General features: G+C 35.5%; 1 pseudogene; it reads left to right on the top strand.

The window, feature by feature from the left end:
- Positions 1–12275: 12275 nt before the first annotated feature.
- LOC140623578 (glyceraldehyde-3-phosphate dehydrogenase-like) lies at positions 12276–15209 on the top strand (annotated as a pseudogene).
- The last annotated feature ends 6470 nt before the right edge of the window (positions 15210–21679 follow it).

Below are 21679 nucleotides of genomic sequence, written 5' to 3'. Positions count from 1 at the left end.
CTAAATCTCTAATCTTCTTACCAAAGATATATAATGGTAATAATTTTATGTATATCTCTGTATCTCTTTCTATGTCTCTGTCTCTCTGTCTCTCTCTCTATATATGTATATTTATATTTTTATTTATTTAAAATCAATATTTCAACATAATAAAATATCATACTACACAGTAGTTTGCATTTTTGTTTAAAAATATTGTAAGGCTTTCTAATGCTAATTCCTTTTCTAATGTGAAATATACTTTGGAAACATAATTAAGTGACTAAAATATTCCACTCTATTTCACTATAAATTATTTCATCTTTCCTTTATTCATAAGAGTTGGTTAACTACATTTTGTTATTATAAATCAGGTTCTGATGTACATTCCTTTATACAAATCTTTGTGGTGGCTCTTCTTTTTGTCTTTATGATAAATTTCTACAAACGTAATTATGGACCAGGACTATAAATTTTATTGATTTTTTAGATAAATATTCTCCCAAAAGTTTACATCAATATATCATTCTTACTGGGATATATTTCTCCTCACCCTTTCCAACACCAGATTTTCACCAGTTGATTTTTTTAAGTGTTTATTTTTCAGCTTTGCTGGTTAATGGGAGTTGCGAATGCTCAGACTCTAAAGTAGCCCTCCCCAGTGATTCCTGCCCTCAGGTATTTACATCCTTGTGTGATTCCCTCCCCCTTGAGTTGGGCTGAATTCCTGATTTAGTTCTGTTCAAAGGAATATTGAAGAAGCAATGGGACGTCACTTCCAAAATTAGGTTGTTTAAAGAAGATAGCTTTATCTTGGGCAACCACATGCTCCCTCCTCCTCCTCCTCGTGTTGGGCCCTCTTCCTCTCCCTCTCTCAGATGCTTCAGTCTGCTGAAAGTTGCCAGTTGTGAGTAGTCCTATGAAAAGATGTGTAAGGCAAAGGAAGTAATATCTCTGGCCAATAGCCAGTGAGAACCAGAGGTCTGCCAACAGCCACATGAGTGATGTTAAGATCAGATATTCTCCTGGTTGAATCATGAGATGACTCCTGTCCCTCCAACTGACATCTCCACTGCAGCCTTGTAAGAGATTCTGAACTAAAGGAACTGCCACACCTGGATTCTTCACCCACAGAAAACAATAAGGTAATAAATGTTTGTTGTTCAGCCACTAAATTTGGGGATAATTTATTGCACAGGAATAGATGACAAAGAAAAGAAGTAATACTTTAGAGTTATTTTAATTTTAATAACAATGAGAAAGAGAGCTTTCTCTTTTTCATAAATTAGTGTTGGTTGTATTTTGTGATTTATCCCTTTACATTTTTGCCATTTTCCAGTGGAAGCCATTACCTTCAATTTCTTTTTTTTTTCTTTTTTTTTTTTTTTTACCTTCAATTTCTAAGAGTTCTTTGCATTTAATAATTTTATTTCTCAGTCTGTCATGTATATTGCTAATGTTTTTCCAAGTTATCTTTTGTCTTTTAATTATGCTTTGGATGTTTTAACATAAATAATTTTCACAACTATTCAAAAATATCTTTTTATATCTCAATAGAAGCATCATTTCTTCGCTTAGAAAGCAAGCAATAAAGCTGTAATTGGTTATCAATATTACACATTTATTTTATATCCTTCCATTTAATAAATGTCCTTACTAGTTCTAATAGTTTATCAGCTGACCATTTTGGGTTTTCTAGAAATACAATCTTATACTCTGTTAATAATGATGGATTCTTTTTCTTTCTGATAGTCACATCTTTTATATCTGTTTTTTGTTATTTTCTTGTCAAGAAACTTTAGAAGAAGTTAAATAATTAATAGTAATAGTGACTACTTTTGTCCTTTGTTTCTTAGTTTAGAGAATTGGGCATAGTAGATCACCTTCAAGTAAAATGATTTATTTAATCATACCTAAGATACAAACAATTGTAGAATGCACCTTAGAATTGACAAAATACAATTGATGATATTTTTGTGTTCATTAAGTTGCTTTGCTTTCTATTTCTAATATATTAATAATTTTTATTTGTTTCCATATTTAATCAGTTGAGGTGATCATGTGGTGTCTTTCCTCTGTCTTTGTGAAAGGTTCTGCTAAGTTACATGACTTTTACTAAGCCAAACATTCTGCGTTTAGGTTCAACCCTGGTGGTTGTTTTATCTAAACGTCTATTGCCTGTAATTATGAGGTTCAATGACAATCTTCTCTCCTTCTGCAAGTGAGGGAGGATTTAACTTTCATGAGGACAAATAGTTATTGCTAAATGAGTTATCAAAAATCACATTATTGCATTTTAATTTACTCTCATGGACAGATAATGCCTTCATCCTGTCCCAAGACACAAAAGGGACTATGGTGCCAATATAAGGGCCAGGGCCATTTCTTCCCTAATCACATTTGATTTGTTGCTATCCAATACATAATAATATTGTTGTCATTCCACCTCTGTGATCCCATTCTCACTAGCAACATCTTCAAGAGCTACTGCTGGTGATCTTAGAGCCCAGGCTCCCACCACCACCCTATTCCCACCACCAGAGAATCAGAGGCTGTTCCCTGGTCTCCCCAGCTAGCCCTGCTTTGGGATCTTTCCAGCAACCATCATCTCTGTGTAGTCCCCTTTCTAAAAAAATCCTCAAGACTTTGGGTTATAAAGTCAAGGCTTAAAGACAGGGAAAACCATGCAGGGTTCAACAGGGCTCTGGGCTTATGACAACACAGGCTCAAGAATGATTATGGTCCAGAGGCTTCAGAATTTGGGGCTCAGGACTGTTATGGTTCAGAGCTATTATGAACCTAACTATTCAGTACAACCTTTTTTTCTTATAAGAAAATGGAAGCTTATTGACTATTTAAACTTTGCCTGTTCATAATTTCGGGACTGTCTGCACCCATCAGAAGCCATTCATTGCTATGATGCACTATGCTGGAGGTACTTCTGGCTCTGCTGATACTGTGTATGAACCTGGGCAAAGGTTGCCTTCTTCCTTCTGGACCTCTGCACTCTCATCCGACTTTAACTTTGTACTATGCCTTATTCTCTCTTTTCTATGAAGAAGTCCACTGGCTAGATTTTGTCCTAGAAGCCCTTGTTCTAGATAAATGTTGTCTTTAGTGACATCAGTCTCCCCTTTCTGTAAGTATTCTTTTCAGTTTATCCCTTACCCTCCTCTTTTTGTCCAGGAACTTAGTAATTTCGTGTTCACTCTCTTTCTTCCATAGCAGATTCTTTTCTGCAGTGATTATCTGGAAAATAGGTTTACATTTAAATATAAATAAATAACAAAAAAGTTAAAGTGCAACTCCTTTTAGATATATATGCAATGAAACAGTGTTTTGAAAATTAGGAAAAAATATGAGTTCTAGTGACAACAATTCAGGTGAGCAAAATGTCTGCATCCCCTGGCCCATACACCTATTAAGTCATCTCACTCACAAGGCAAAGCCTAGTACAAGACTTATATCTATAGAAGGTAGAGCACACAGTGACAACAGAATTCCTCTGGCCTGTAGCACTCATACACAATTGAATCAGCAACGAGACACATTCTTCTTTCTTGCTGTTATTCTTTCATACAAGAATATGACTGCATTTTCTTGATGACTGATAGCTCTGTTTTCCATCATCATCTGGAAGATAGACACTTGTGTTTTTCCAAAATCAATCACAAAATGTGTTTACAAATATTTTAGAACCACAAGCTAGTGAGGATTGTTCAATCTGAGTAATTTTTTAAAAGATTTTATTTATTTATTCCTGAGAGACACACAGAGAGAGGCAGAGACACAGGCAGAGGGAGAGGCAGGCTCCATGCAGGGAGCCGATGTGAGACTCAATCCCAGGACCCCGGGATCACAACCTGAGCTGAAGGCAGATACTCAACCACTGAGCCACTCAGGTGCCTCTAAGTCTGAATATTTTTTTTAAAAATACAGAGAAGAACCTGGTACTCTGGCAAAACTTATCAGTAAATTCTGAAATGATAACTATGTTTGAATGCCTGACAAAAATCTACCTGGTAAATTATTCTATTTACCAAAGAAGAGTAATAATCTGGAAGCTAATGCACTCTTAGTGAAGAGTAAGTATTACATGACTTAGTTTCTCATACTTTCCAGACCTTTTTGCCATCCCCAACATTTCCATCTAAATAGTGATCTACTGTGTCCCATTCTCAAACCCCTAAGCATCCATTTTTCTCTTCATTGTATTTACTACTCTTTTCCATATTATGTATTTACTTTTTATCTTGTTTTCTCTCTTTGCTCACAAGGCTGTGAGCCTCATGAGGGGCAGAGGCTTTGTTTTGATCAAGGCTACAGTCACAGTCCCTGACCACTGTTTGGCACATAAGAGACCCTTAGTAAAATATCAGTTGCATAAATTTAATAATTTGTGAAATAATTTCAGAAATTATTAAATAATTTTTTTAAATATGGAAGAAGTGCCTTAATGTGGGTGGTAAATGCCCAACAAATATTTATGGTCTTTGAAAAACAAACTTTGCACAAATATGCATGAAAGCCATTAATATAATTAGAAAACATTCTGGTACATTTATAGCACATTATGTTATATACTTATCAAAGGACAACATGTATTGGATGAAGAAAATTTGGATTTTTGAAGGTTAAAATACGTTGATATGTCACAGTGATATTTATTAAAATATTCAAACTAATCATTTAAAACTCTTCCAAGTCAAGCTAAATGTACTTTAAAAATCCATATTTTTAAAAAGATTTTATTTATCTATTCGAGAAAGAGCAGAAAGCACAATTAGGGAGTAGGGGGAGAGAGTCAGAGAGAGAAGAAGGTTCCCTGCTGAGCAGGGAGCCCAACGTAGTATTCGATCCCAAGACCCTGAGATCATGACCTGAGCCAAAGGCAGATGTTTAACTGACTAAGCCACCTAGGCACCCCCCAAAATTCACATTATTATCTTTTACATTTCATTAGTTATTTTCTTGACTATTTAGCAACAATAAATGTGACACAACACAATTTTACTGAGGACAGGAATAAACTATTACAAATAATTAAATATTCAAGCATGATTTAAAATTCATTTGTCATAAAATAGAATGCATTTCAGTTTAGACAATAAGATTTCACATAACAATATTTTTATTCCGTTTTCTGTAATGAAAGCAAACCAACTTAGCCACTCAGAAATTTTATTAAATTTCTGAGATTTATTGAGAAAAATAGATGAAACTCCAAATATTTTTTTTCCTTTCAATTAAAAAATGGGTGGATTTTTCATCATGCCTTTTAAAGGCTTATGGATCTCATTGCCAGTACTTCAACAACAACAACAAAAAATGAACTCCACAGAATTATTTAGAAAAGCCTAACTTTATTTTCGAAATACTTAATAGATAACTAGTTCTACAAACAGGGTGAAATACCTTAAAAGAATCATACTTACAATAGAGTTTTTGTGTTGAAACAGCAAAAATAAGGTCAGTTACAAATATGCCCTCTAATTGTGTAAGTTAACAAATGGCTGCAGTTTTAGCAGATCTCAAATCCATGCTTATTACAACCAAGAAGAGATGCCGCAAAGGTCACAGGAAATATTTTCTCCATGCAGACCATTGGAAGGCACGTTAATGTGAAGCCCAGCTATTGTGAAAGTATGATGCGCCAACATGCAGCTTGAGCCCAGGAGCGCCTGTTAGTTGTGGCAGTCTGTAGTCGTGCACAAGTGCTTACAGCTGCAGTGACATGGTGCTAAGCATGTTTTAAGACTAGTCCCAGTTGAGCGGCATCTTATCCAACCAGAAACAATCCCACAATCCAGCTCTTTTTAAGTGATCATCCTTGTATCATAACAGATTAAGGTTGCAGCTACTTTGGATTATGTTTAATCTAACCTTTATCCATTCACATCTTCACCTGAAACTTACAAGGACCAAGAGTCAATTGCCAGGGCATAATTCACAATGACACTGATCTTGCCTTCCTCACTCTAATTATCTGGATTAAGAATAACACTTTTGAGTAATTATTTTCACATTGGATAAACATTAAGCTTTCCTGGATTTATCTGAGCTTTTTCCTAACATGAAATAGATCCAACCAGGCTTATAAGAACATAACTGACAGCAGTGACAGCTTAATCAAGGCAGCCCTAAACAACTAAAACAATAAGGAAATGTTTATTTCCCATGTTTAGAATATTCAGGAATCAGAAACTTGACAAATTTAGTGGCAAAAAAAAAAAAATCCCAGATATTCAATTGCAATACTCTAACTTTTTTCTTTCCTTGTAGTGATTCAGTAATCCTCGGTAAAGTTCAGACTCTGGAACACAGAACTATGATGATGATATAAAATTAGCTATACTGCTACCCATCATACAAACTAAATATCTTTATTTTCACAGTCAGTGCAATGTCCTAAAAAGAAAGAGAACATTACATTAAAATCAATGTGCCAATCATCATTAAAATGAATCAAGTACTTGCTGTATCACTTCTGATGGCTCTTTTTGATCATTCTGAATTGTCCATCCAAGATTGCACACAATCCCTAAAATTGCTATCACGAACAGGTTAGAAAAATCTTCCAAGCTTGTCTTTGAAACTATCTAAGATCATATACAATTACACACTAAAATCACATCACAAAACCCAATTATACTTTGGCTTTGCAGATCCACAGATAACCTCTTAAAGAGCAAACTCCCTCACTGTGTCGACCTCTGACCTCAAGCTCTTTTTCCAATCTTCAGCAGCCTCGCTCTGTGTTTCTTAGCCAGTCTGAGAAGCCCAAACTCCCCGTGGTCAAAAAGACCTACAGGACTTCTGAAGGGTGCCAAGTGTTCCATATATCAGAGGTTTAAGATAAAAGGTAATATTGATAAATATTTTATCCTTGCTCTTTAATATATGTTATATACTGTTCTGTCACTTACTTATAACCAAACATTTTCCCTTTTTTTGTTTTTTGCTTTTGGGGTTGGTTGATTTATTTTTGCAAGAGAGAGAAAGAGAACATGAGGAGGGTGAGGGGCAGAGGGAAAGCTGGGAGCCGGAAGACTACTCTTCTCTATCCAGGACCTCGGGATCATGACCTGAGCTGAAGGCAGGCACTTAACCGACTGAGTCACCCAGGTGCCCCTATAACCAAACATTGTAAATGGAGAAACTTAAGTATACTTGCCTTCATTTTAAGGGTTTAATGATAACAACATTAATTAGCTTCAGAAAAAAAAAGAAGAAATAAAAAGAAGAGAAGAAAGAAGAAAGAAAGAAAGAAAGAAAGAAAAAAAGAAAGAAAGAAAGAAAGAAGAAAGAAAGAAGAAAGAGAGTCACTATTTTAATGGAACTGAAAAAGCACTACAGAAAAACAAAAAGAGGTAAGAGGTTCCAAACAAACAAATTCCAAACAAGCTTTTGCAGTGAGAAGAAAAGAGGTAAGCTGACTTTTACAGCAGTATCTCTCCAAAGTCCACGATTACATGTTTGTGGATCCAAGTTTGAAGCATCATAATCATCGAGTACATGATTTTCTAGAGAACAAAGAAGGATTTTAATTTCATACCAATTCTTTTCCACAGTTACTGAAGGAAATTACCCAAAAGGAAAATATGAACCAGCTGTTCATGGCATTTTTCTATGAGTGAATAAATAACATTTAAAATAATATATAAAGAGAGGTGAATAAATCATCTAATTCTAAATGTGAAGGAACTCAAAGTTATTGTTGGCTCCTTTTCAAATGTGGGCTTGTGATGGCTTTAGTTATCTATTCTTGTGCCTATAAGCTTGCTCACCTACGTAATACCAATCATATGTCATCACATAGAAGAACTGCAATGGCATTTGGAAGTCATCTGCTCTTAACTTCCCAAGCCTTATCCTCTGCAAAGTGTGTTGATGATTGGTAAATGCACATTAAATGATCGTCTATACTATCCCAAGGAATAATACCAAGAATGTGTATTAAGTAACTAAGTCAAAGATTTACCTTTGCAATTGTCTTCCTCTCAAATGAAGTAATTTGGTTTTGTAAGGTTGCATTAAGATGAGAATAAAATAAAATAAAATTGTCCTAACATGTAACTCAGGGCATCTTCAGAACAAGCCATTTAATAATTAATTCCTTAAAGATATTGCCTTAACACATAGGATATCCCTCTGCTCATTGCCTCAAAGGATCTAGAATGAGTCAAGAAAATAATTAGGCCTCAAAATGCAGTGTTGGCAAGAGAGATTGAGAATTTTGAAAAATATGTGAATAGAGGTACAATATGCTAGAGACCAAAGATGATATAGAATTAACATCATAAAGATTAATGAACATCCTTAGATGAGTATAGATCTTATGAATGAGTTCAAACATTTGAGTCCATATTTGAATCATAGAAAAAAAATCCCCAGTCCTATTTTTCTCCTAAAATCATTTCCATTTTTGAGAACTATCCTTAAAATTAGGATTCATAGATGCTTATTCATCTATCAAAATCAGATTAGCTGGTAAATTCTATGAAGCCTGAAACTATATTCTTCATGCTTAGTTAGCCCATTTATAGTGATTAGTCAAATGAATGAAACTCTAAGAGCACTCAAAATACATGAATTAAATTGAGCAACAAGACTCTAATTACTAATAACCAAAATACAATTTCTGTAATCTAAAATCTTTGTGGATTCCCTCCATGCCCCTCCATCTCCCTTACATAATAAAAAAAAAAGATCTCTAATGATTTTGCACTTCTAAAAATCTGTGATGGGTGAAAGAGAGGCAACCAAAAACATAGGTAAGACTGTTGAAATCTGAAAAAAAGAGCAAAATGTATTTAGTTTAGTCCCTAAAAATGTTCTGACATTGAAAATATAATATAAAAAAATTTTAAGAAAAAAAATAAATTAGGTGTTTGGTGGAAGAAGGTGTGAAATCTCTAACTGCTGACTGTGCTTTATAAACATTTACATTATCCTAGAGCTATTCATACTTACGGACTTCCTGAACACTATATAATTTTACCCATTGTTGTATAAGTTGCCTTCTTTATACAAGTGTTGTATAAGTGGTATAAGGCATGTGTTTTTGACAATCTGGACAATTCCTGCTTGACAGTGCTTAGAGGCTGAGTCTATATGACAGCCCCAGATGGTTTTTAGGTGAAGGATAAAAAAAAAGTGATATAATTGATTTGGTGCTAGCTGAGATGCCCTAAATGTTCAGTTTCAACTTTTACCTAATCCATCCATTCCACCTTTTTTATTTCTCTTTTTAAAAATTAAAAAAAAAAAAAACCACCAGGGACTGAGGGTATTTGTCTAGTATTCTAAAAATGTCTTAGAAGACTTTTTTAAGGAAATAACTAGTTCAGAATTTTCTCTATCATTAAATTTTTAAGACTGTTTAACATAGAAACTTAGTCTCTAGTAATCTCGACTGATATATTCACCAGGTTCCTAGGTAACAACCTTGAGTAGCCTCCATTTAGTTGCTCTGGGTAAACACCCAGGGTTGTTTCTAGAAATACAGAAAACCATTCCCAAAGAAAATTTTCAAATTGATATTCAAAAGCTCATTCAGAGATATGGGAATAGGAATAATATCTATAAACAGTTCACAAATATAAGCAGAGGAATTCAGGACTATCCGGCTTGTTATGTTTGAGTGTAGTTCAATTTCATTTGCATTTAATATGACTTGATTTGGTTGGATTTGGCCTAGCTTGGTTTGGTTTTTTTGGTATCATTGGTTTTGGAGAAGCAAGCTAATGGTGCTAGGAAGGGGGCCTTAAACTGAATAGAACAGTCAATATCTTGAGGATCTGCCAGACTCAATGGGTAATAAAAAAAAATGTGGGGACGCTTGGGTAGCTCAGTGGTTGAGCATCTGCCTTCCACTCAGCGTGTGATTCCGGAGTCCTGGGATCGAGTCCTACACTGGGTTCCCCAGAGGGAGCCTGCTTCTCCCTCTGCCTATGTCTTTGCCTCTCTCTCTGTATCTCTCATGAATAAATATATAAAATATTTAAAAAATAATAAAATAAATGTAATAGTCACACACTTCTATATATCTGATATATAGATATATAGACACTTTTTGTTTTATTGTACTTTGCTTTATTGTATGTTACAGATATTGATTTTTTTTTTTTTTTTTTTACAAACCAAGGGCTTGGGTGACCCTGTGTTGAGCAAATCTCTATTGGCACCATTTTTATTTCTTTTTTTTAATATTTTACTTATTTATTCATGAGAGACGCAGAGAGAGAGAGAGAGAGGCAGAGACACAGGCAGAGGGAGAAGCAGGCTCCATGCAGGGAGCCCAACGTGGGACTCAATCCCGGGTCTCCAGGATCAGGCCCTGGGCTGAAGGCAGAGCTAAACCGCTGAGCCACCTGGGCTGTCCTGGCACCATTTTTCTAACAGCACTTTTTCACTTCATGTCTTGGTGTCACATTTTGATAATTCCTGTAATATTTCAAACTTTTTCATCATTATTATATTTGTTATGGTGATCTGTGATCAGTAATCTTTAATATTACTATTGTGATTGTTTTGGAGGACTACAAACCACATCCATATAATATGGGAAACTTAACTGATCAGTGTGATATGTGTTGTGACTGCTCCACCAACCTACTGTCCCCCTAACTCTCTCCCTCTCCTCAAGCTTCTCTGTTCCCTGAGACACAACAATATTGAAATTAGACCAACTATTAACCCTGCAGTCACCTCTAAGTGTTCAAGTGATAGGAAAAGTCACACACCTCTCACTTTATTTTTTTTAAGATTTTATTTATTTATTCAAGTCTATTGGCACCATTTTTCTTTATTTTTTTAATATTTTACTTATTTATTCATGAGACACACACACACACACACACACAGAGAGAGGCAGAAACTCAGGCAGAGGGAGAAGCAGGCTTCATGCAGGGAGCCCGATGTGGGACTTGCTCCCAGGTCTCTAGGATCATGCAACTGCTGAGCCACCCAGGCATCCCCACCTCCCACTTTAAATCAAAAGCTAGAAATGATTAAGTTTAGTGAGGAAGGCATGTCAAAAGCTGAGCTAGGCAGAAAGTTAAGTCTTTTGCACCAAATGTTTAGCCAAGATGTGAATGCAAAGGAAAAGTTCTTGAAGGAAATTAAAAGTGCTTCTCCAGGAAACACACAAATGTGTGATGAGAGCAAGACAACCTTATTGCTGATAATGACAGTGGTCTGAATAGAAGATCATACCAGCTACAACATTCTCTTAAACCAAAGCCTAAGCCAGAGCAAGGTCCTTGCTCTCTTCAATTCTATGAAGTCTGAGAGAGGTGAGAAAGCTACAGATGAAAAGTTTGAAGCTCATAGAGGTTGGCTCATGAATTTGAAGACAAGAAGTCATCTCCACAACATGCATTTTCTGATATAGAAGCAAATATCAAATATCAGCAAATGCTGATATAGAAGCTACTACAAATTATCCAGAAGATTTGACTAAGATCATTAATGAAATTGGTTACACTGAACAACAGATTTTCAATAGAGTTGAAACAGCCATCTTTCTTTTTGGAAAAATATGCCATCTAGGACTTTCATAGCTACAGAGGAGAAGTCAATGCTTGGCTTCCAAAGCTACATAGGACAGGCTGACACTTATTAGGGGCTGATGCATCTGAGTGACTTTTAGTTGAAGCCATTGCTCATTTACAATTCTGAAAATCATAAGACCTTAAGAATTATGTTAAATCTACTCTGCCTGTGCACTATAAATGGAAAAAAGAAGCTTCAATGACAGCACATCTGTTTACAACATGGTTTTCTGAATGTTTTCAGCTCACTCTTGTAAACCACTGCTCAGAAAGAAATATTCCTTTCAAAATATTACTGCTCGAGGATACTCCTGGTCACCCTAGGGTTGTGATGTAGATGGACAATGAGATTAATGTTGTATTCATGCCTGTTAACACAACATCTATTCCACAACCATGGATTCAAGTCTTATGATTTAAGAAATACATTTTTTTAATTTATTTTTTATTGGTGTTCAATTTACCAACATACAGAATAACCCCCAGTGCCCATCACCCAATCACTCCCACCCCCCGCCCTCCTCCCCTTCTACCACCCCTAGTTCGTTTCCCAGAGAAATACATTTTGTAAGGCTATAGCTTCATAGAGAGTGATTCTTCTGATGGATCTGGGCAAATAAATTTAAAACTGTCTGGAAAGAATTCACTATTCTAGAAGCCAATAAGAACATTTGTGATTCAGGGAAAAAGATGAAAATATCAACATAAATAGGAGTTTGGAAGAAGTCAATTCCAACCCTCATGAATGACTGTGAGGGGCTTAAGACCAGTGGAGGCAGTAACTGCACACGTAGTGGAAATAGCAAAAGAACTAGAATTAAATGTGAAGCTAAAGATGTGACCAAATTGATGCAATCTCAGGTTCAAACCTCAATGGATGAGGACTTGATTCTTATGGACGAACAAGGAAAGTGGTTTCTTGAGATGGAAACTACCCCTGGTGGAAATGCTGTGAAAATTGTTGAAATGACAACAAAGGACTTAGAATATTATATAAACCTAGTTGATAAAGCAGTGGCAGGGTTTGAGAGGACTGACTCCAATTATGAAAAAAGTTCTATTGTGGGTAAAATGCTATCAAATAGCTTCACATGCTATAGAGAAATCACACAAGAAGAGTCCATCAATGTGGCAAACTTCATTGTCAGCTTATTTTATGAAATGGCCACAGCCACACTAACCTTCAGCAAGCACCACCCTAATCAGTCAGGAGCCTTCAACATCTAAGCAAGAACTTCCACCAGAAGAAGATTAGAATTCACTGAAAACTCAGATGATAGTTAGCACTTTTTATCAATAAAGTATTTTAATTAAGGGATGTGCATTGTTTTTTCAGATGTAACACTATTGCACACTTAATAAACTACAGTATAGTGTAAACATCTCTGAGGAGTGCCTGTAGATAATCAATACTGTAGTTCAGTAGAGCAAGAAAAGATTAGCGTGGTCAGTGTAAATATCTTACATAACTATGACATGGTTGGAATCTTACAGAATGATACACTATCTAAAAGTTAATCATTGAGCATATTATATAAGTACTTTTTTTATGTTATGAAGTATATAAAAATAGGTAGCAACCACTATAAGGAGATAAAATGTGTCAACAAATATCCACAAGCCATATGATATCATTAAAAGTATCAATAAATGATACAAACTAAGGATTAAGGGAGTCCAGTGAGAGAGAATAATCATTCTAAGTTTATGATAGAATACAAACAAAAATTTTTGAGCTAGATCTTTACTTCCATGCATTCTCCCATTTGGTTCCCATTCTGCTTCATTCTGGCCCATGCCTCCATCAAACTAACATTCCGGCAAACATCTCATAACCATACTGACTGCCAAATCAAACTGATAATTCTTTGTTCAGTCTGCAATTGCATTCCATAGCATTTGAATCTATTGACTAGCCCCTCCTCACTGGCTTCCTTCTTTCAATGTAGATGATAACAAATAACTTAGTTTGCTCCACCTTCTCTGATAATAGTCTTTCTTTGTTCCCTTTCCTGCCTTGTCTTCCTCTGCTTACTCTTAAACGTAAAAATTTTCAGGGAGCTCATGCTCATAACCTCTTCCACCGCTGTTGTTGAATCATCAGCTGGACTCAACACTCTCAGGTCCTGTTTCTTATCTCCATTACTTTCAGACCTCTTTGTTTCTTCTGATGGAGTCCCCTCAGCTTATAATTGTTGCTTCTCTTCTTCCCCCTTGAATTCTGTTCATGTTTGAAGGCTCAAATTGAATGCTATCTTCTCTATGAAGTTGAGTCTGTTTCTTCTAGTCATAATTGTTTTTATCTCTGCATTTCCTTACAAATTCATTTGTGCTTTCTTCTATAGCACCATTCTTCCAGATTAGGGATAATGACTGTCTCACTAAAAATAGCTCTTACATAAAATAAATTGCATACTGTCAAAGCCTAGGATATTTTTAAGGGATTTTGACATTGTATGTAAAATATGCATTCATTATGCTTAATTCTAACCACATTCTCAAATGAGATAAACATTCCTAAGCCTAACAGGAACACAGGAGACACTGAGCTTTGTATGGTAATTTGACTGCCCGTCTTTGCCGCAAGTGGTTTCCATAGATTTTAAAAAGCATATATTGGCTCCCTGCTCCTTTCTGTTTGACAGACAGCCACATCTGTTGGGATGCAGCAATTCCAGCTGCATCACAAGACATGATGTGAAGGTCAGAATAAATGGATTTGGCTGTATTGGGCTCCTGGATGCCAGGGCTGCTTTTAACTTTGGAAAAGTGGGTATTGTCACCATCAATGACCCTTTCATTGATCTTAACTACATGATCTACATGTTCTAGTATGATTCCACCCATGGCAATTTCAACAGCACAGTCAAGGTTGAGAATAGGAAACTTGTCATCAGTGGAAAGCCCATCTTTATACTCCAAGAGTAAGATCCTGACAACATCAGATGGGGTGATGCTGGTGCTGAGTATGTTATGGAGTCTACTGAGATCTTCACCACTATGAAGAAGGTTCGGATTAATTTGAAGGGTGAGGCTAAGAGGGTCATCATCTCTGCCTTCTGCTAATGCCCCCATGTTTGTATCAGGCATGAGCCATGAGAAGTATGACAACTACCTGAAGATTATCAACAATACCTCCTGCACCACCAACTGCTTGGCTCCTCTGGCCAAGGTCATCCATGACAGCTTTGAATCCTCAAGGGACTCAGGATCACAGCCTATGCCATCACTACCACCCAAAAGACTGTGGATGGCCCCTTTGGGAAGCTGTGGTGTGATGGCCAAGGGGCTGCCCAGAACATCATCCCTGCTTCTTCTGGCCCTGCTAAGGTCCTCCCTGAGCTGAATGTGAAAGAAGATCACTGGCATGGCCTTCTATGTCCCCACATCCAAAGTGTCAGTTGTGTACCTAAACTGCCACCTGGAGAAAGCTGTCAAATACAACTTGCCTCATGTAGAACTTCAAAAACTAAGGATGACAAGAAGGTGGTGAAGCGGGCATCAAAAGTCTCCCTCAAGGGCTTTCTGGGCTACACTGAGGATCAGATTGTCTCCTACAACTTTAACAGTAATGCCCATGCTTCCACCTTTGATGCTGGGGCTTGCATTGCTCTCAATGACCACTTTGTCAAGCTCGTTTCCTGGTATGACAATGAATTTGACTACATCAACTGAGCGGTGGACTTTGGAGGTCCAGATGGCCTCTTGGACCATGAACCCCCAGAGAGAACATGAAGAAGAGAGCAGCCTTCAACTGCTGAGGAGTCTTTGCCCCAACTCATCCCCCCAAACACTGAGAATCTCTCAACCTCTACACAGTTTCTATCCCACACCCCCTAAAGAAGAGGAGGAGAATGGGTAGCCTCTACCTTATCGTATATCATCAATAAAGTATACTGTAGCCCTCAAAATGAAAAATAAATAAGCACATATTTTTCAGCCATAATTTAGAGAGATACTGTGTGACAATTCTAAACTCATGTTGTCCTCTATTTGAATTGAAAGAAAACAACATATAAATTGTAAAACCCTTGTAATATTTCTCCTATTCAAAAACTATTAATTACTAAAGTTACTAAAATAAAATTATATTAGGGTTTGGTAAAGAATATCTATGAAGAGGAGCCTATAAGACAGGAGCACACAGCAAAAGCTCACAACCAGTGACACTGAAGAATACAATTTGGTTTGTGTAGAGCTTCAAAAACTAAGGATTTGCCAAATTCACATTTATCTCTGGGCTTCCCATATCAAATGTTAGCTTCTTGAAGGGACATTTTTTAAAAAGATTTTATTTATGTATTCATGAGAGACACAGAGAGAGAGAGACAGAGACATTGGCAGAGGGAGAAGCAGGCTCCATGCAAGAGGCCCAATGTAGGACTTGATCCCAGGACTCCAAGATCACCCTCTGAGCCAAAGACAGATGCTCAACCACTGAGTCACCCAGGCGTCCCTTTAAGGAACATTTTTAATTTTCTTCATCTTTTTGTTTTGTCCAAACATAGTAGGTTCTCAAAATATTTATGTAATGACCTTTAGTCACCAATGAAGTTGGAAGTTCAGAACATCTCATGCAGAGGGGGGAATGATATTTGTAATGCCACAGAAAGAAGGCACAATTTATTCTAAGAAAACAGACAGTAATCTAGAATACTTGCATTGTGTGTTCACTTAAAAACTGGAAAGATATGATGCTGTGGTATCACAAAAAGCCTTGAATACAAGACTAAAAAGTTTGAACTTAAATCAGAGTGCAATTGAAAAATACAATTTTTTCTTTGGGGGAGATTATTAGGAAATCATGAGAGTAATTCAGGAAAATCTATCTGTATCCTATGTCCAATTAGAATAGATTGAAAAAGAGGGAGATCATAAAAGCTTATTTAGTTTTGGAGAAATAAGGACCTGAATAACGATGATAGACTTGAGAATTAAAACAAGAACAATTAATTTTGTAGATTTGAGTCAGGTGTCAAAGAGCTAAAAGTATTTTGGTAAAGGGTAGAAAATTCAAAATGAATAACAGTGATGAAACCAAAACAACAATTACAAGGTATGTGTTTAGGGGACAGCTTACAAACATATAAATAAGGATACATTTAATAGACTGGGGCCAAATACTAGCAAGAATTTCCACCTTGCCTAATATTCAATTAATTCCTTTGAATACATTGGCTAAAAATTTTTTTGAAGTGTAGCTTACAGGCAGAACAATGCACAAATTTTAAGTGACACATTCATGAATATTCACAAAGAAGACATTCATTAATAGCCAACAAGGTCAAAAAGTAGAATATTAGTGGCATCACAAGAGTGTCTCCACCTCCCTACCAAGCGTATACTCCCTAAAATGTAGCCACAAATTTAACATCTAACCAATATGTTACTTTTACATGTTGTTGAACTCTTAAAAATGTAATTTCATGATATGTATTTCTTTGTGTCTGCTTCATTCAACATTATTTTTGTGTGATTCATCCATGTGGCTGCATGTAGCATATATAGTTCGTTCTTATTGAGGTATAATATTCCATTGTATGAATGTGCAACTCTATTAATAGATATTTGAGTTGTTTTCTTTCAGTGGTTAATGCAGCACATTCTTGTATGTGTCTCAGCCAACATGAGTGGAATTGCTGGATCATAGGGTAAGCAGAGGTCAACTTTATAGATGGTATCAAACGGTTTTCTAATACAGTTGATCATATTTGTGCTCTTACCAGATGTATACGGGTGTTCCTTTTATTACATATCCCCACCAAAATTTTATACTGTCTGTAGTTTTTATTTTAGCAATTTGAGTGTATATGTGTAGTGGAATCACATAGTGGTTTTACTGTCTATTATTCACTTTGATGATGTCCGCTTCAAGTCATTTGCCTACTTTTCTCTTGTATACTATGATTTTATTTTTTCATACTGATTTGTAGGATTTCTTTAGGAACTCTGATTATGGGTCTTTTATTGGATATAAATTGCATAAATATCTTTTCACATTTATAGGCTCACCTTTTCATTTTCTTAATAGTACTACTTAATAAACTGAAATTCTTAACTTTAATCTAGTACTATCTATTAATCTTATCTTTATGGCTAATTTTGTGTTAGCATCCTGCCTGGAAAAACTTTGCTTCAATTTCATGAAAATACTCTCTTATGTTTAGTTCTTTAAAGCTTTATTGGTTTACTTTGTACCTTGGGTTGATGATCCATCTGGATATAATTTCTGTGTATAATGAGACATAGGCATTCAAGATTTATTTATTTATTTATTTATTTATTTATTTATTTATTTATTTGCATATGACTTTCCAATTGACTCAGCACCATTTATTGAAGAGGTCATTATTTTTCCACTATACTATGTTGTCAAATTCATCATAAGTGAAGTTTAAGTATATATGTGGGATCTATTTATAGACTCGGCATTCAGTTCCACTGTTATATTTGTGCTCTACTTCTTAATTATTGTACCTTTATATTAAATCTTAGTATGTGGTAGTGTTAATCCTTCAACTCTGGTCTTCATCAAGATTGTCTTGGCTGTTTGTGTCCTTGATAAACATATTTTAGAATCATCTTGTCAATTTCTACAATAAAAAATCTTAAAATTTTAACTGGGATTGCACTAAATCTGTAGATCTATTTGGGTAGAATTAAATTCTTTTCTTAGAAGTATTGAAGTAATTGCATATTTTTTCCCAGTTTTTTATTAATGTCGTGAATTACATCAATTGATTTTCTAATGTTTAAGCATCTTTAAGTCCTTAAACTAAAGCCTAAGTGGTTGTGATGTATTAGTATTTTTATATACCACTTACTTCACTTTACTAATTTTTTAGCATACTTTAAGATTATTTTAAGTCACAGTTCAGTCAGAGCCTTATTTGCATGGAACATTTTTTTGAAGACTAGAAAGAGGGGTGCCTGGATGGCTCAGTTAGTTAAGCATCAGATTCCTGATTTCAGCTCAGGTCATGATCTCAGTCCTATGATCAAGCTCCACATAGGGCTCTACCTTGAGTGTGGAGTCCACTTAAGTTTCTCTCTCTGCTCCTCCCCCCACTCATATGCTCTCTCTCAGATTTTTTTTTTTAATTTTAAGAAGGCTAGAAAGAAGACGAATAGATCAAATATGCATTATATTTCTGTCTCTTGAGACCCACGTACCATTCTTTGTGCCTTATTTCTGTTCATTGCATTACAAACATCACAAACTACATCAGAATGCTTTTTTATATAAATTACTTCTTCTAGTATAGTTTTAGATTTAAGAAACATTGTGAAGATGGTACAGAGAATTCCCATATATACCACATCCAGTTTTCCCATTGTTGACATCTTATACTACTAGTATGGTATATTTGTTGCAACTAATGAACCATTTTGATAGATTATTACTAACTAAAGTTTACATTTATTTTTAAAGATTTATTTATTTATTTGAGAGAGGGAGGGAAGGGGAGCAGAAGGAAGGGAGAGAAAGAATCCTTAAGCCTCTCCCTGCTGAGCCTGGAGCTTAATGGGGGCTTGCTTCTAGGACCCTGAAATCATGAACTGAGCCAAAATCAAGAGTTGGCTGCTTAACTGACTGAGCCACCCAGGCATCCCTAAAATTTATACTTTATTTAGATTTCCTTTGTTTTTATTTAATATCTTATTTATTTTTTATGTACAGTTATTTTCATTTTTAGTCTAGTCTCCACTCATTCTCAAAATTATTTAAGCCAGCACATTTTCTCCCTGTAATCTCCATTGAGGTTATTTCATTCACTGGTAATATACTTAGATACTCTTGTCATAGTCTGCATTCAACCCTAGGATCTGAGTGTCTAAATTTACTCATTTAATTTGCATACATTGGAGATCACTGTTTGTCCTGTAAAGGTCTATGAATTTTAACAAACTCATGGCACCATGTATTCATTACAGTGTCATTCAAAATAAATTCACCACCCTGAAAACCCCTTTTTCTTTACCCATTCAAGTACCCAAACCCAGGAATGCCTGGGTGGCTCAGCAGTTGAACATCTGCCTTCGGCTCAGGGCATGATCGCAGATCCAGGGATCAGGTCCTGCAACAGGCTACCTGCAAGGATCCAGTTTCTCTCTCTATGTCTCTGCCTCTCTCTCTGTGTCTCATGAATAAATAAATAAAATATTTTAAAAAGGAACCCAAATCCTCACAATCACTGACCTGAAACCATTCAATAGTTTCATATTTTCCAAACTAGCACATAAATGTAATCACATAGTATATAACTGGTTTCTTTCATCTGTGCAATTTGATACAGCAATATATATTTAAGAATCATTCATGTGCCTATGTGACTGAGAGTTCATTCCTTTTTATTACTGAATACATTCAGTATATAAAAACATTGTATGAATGTACTACAGTTTTTATATCCATTTACCTACTGAAGGACATCTTGGTTGCTTCCAGTGTTTGGCAATTATGAATAAAACTGCTATAAATATTACCATGAAATTTTTGCGTGCTCATAAATTTTCAGATCAGTTGAAAAATAGCTAAGAGCATGATTGCTAGATCATGTGATAAGATTATTTTTAGCTTTGTAAGAAATTACAAAAGTATCTTACAAAGTAGTTAGACCATTTTGCATTCTTATAAGCAATGAATGAGGGTTGCTGTTGTTCTAAATCCTCACCAGCAATTGGTATTATTTAAAACCCCACTCACAGTGATGGACAGATCATCTAAGCAGAAAGTCAACAAAGAGACAAGGGCTTTAAATGACACACTTGACCACATGACTTAATGGACACAAAGCATTTCATCTTAAAGCAACAGAATACACATTCTTCTTAAGTGCACATGGAACATTCTCCAGATTAGATCACACACTGGGTCACAAATTGGGTCTCAACTGATACCAAAAGATTAGGATCATTTGTTACATATTCTCAGACTACAATGCTTTAAAACTTGAACTCAATTCCAAGATAAAATTTGGAAAAAACACAAATGCACAGAGGTTAAAGAACATCCTACTCAAGAATGACTGGGTCACCAAGGAAATTAAAGAAGAATTTTAAAAAATTCATGGAAACAAATGAAAATGAAAACACAATAGTTTAGAACCTTTGGGATGAAGCAAAGGCAGTCCTAAGATGGAAGTATATAGTAATGCAGGCCTTTCTTGAGAAACAAGAAAAGTCTCAAATACACAACCTTAACCTTACACATAAAGGATCTTGGAAAGAACAGCAAATAAAGCCTAAACCCAGCAGGACAAGAGAAATAATAAATATTAGAGCAGAAAACAATGACATAGAAACCAAAAACAACAGCAACAACAAACAGTAGAACAGTTTGACATAACTAGAAGCTGGTTCTCTGGAAGAATTAATAAGATCAATAAATCCCTAGACAAATTATCATAAAGAAAAGATAAAGGACCCAAATAAATAAAATCACCAATGAAAGAGGAGAGATCACCACCAACACCAAAGGAATACAAACAATTACAAGAACATATTATGAGCAACTATATGCCAACAAATTAGACAATCTGGAAGAAATGGATGCATTTCTAGAAACATATAAGCTACCAAAACTAAAACAGGAATAAATAGAAAACCTGATCAAACCCATAACCAGCAAGAAAATTGAAGCAGTAATCAAAAAACTCCCAACAAACAAGAGTCCAGGGACAGATGTCCTCCCATGGAAATTCTACCAACATTTAAAGAAGAATTAATACCAATTCTTCTGAAGTTGTTTCAAAAATATAAAAATGGAAGGAAAACTTCCAAACTCCTTGTATGAGGCCAGCATGACCTTGATCTCAAAACCAAAGACCCCATCAAAAAGGAGAATTCCAGACCAATATCCCTGATGAACATGGATACCAAAATTCTGACCAAGATACTAGCCAATAAGATCCAACAGTACCTTGAAAGGACTATTCACCGCAACCAAATGGATTTATTCCTGTGTATTATACAGCATCTTCAAATCAATCAATGTGATACACAATGTTAATTTTAAAAAGGACAAGAACTATATGATCCTCTCAATTGATGCAGAGAGATCATTTGAAAAAATACAGCATCCTTTCTTGATAAAAACTTTCTGCAGTGTAGGAATACAGGGAACATACCTCAATATTATAAAA

Source organism: Canis lupus, chromosome 33 (genome assembly GCF_048164855.1).
Source record: "Canis lupus baileyi chromosome 33, mCanLup2.hap1, whole genome shotgun sequence".
NCBI lineage: Eukaryota > Metazoa > Chordata > Mammalia > Carnivora > Canidae > Canis > Canis lupus.
Note: the sequence above shows the minus strand (reverse complement) of the source record. Positions and strands in the feature narration are given on the sequence as shown.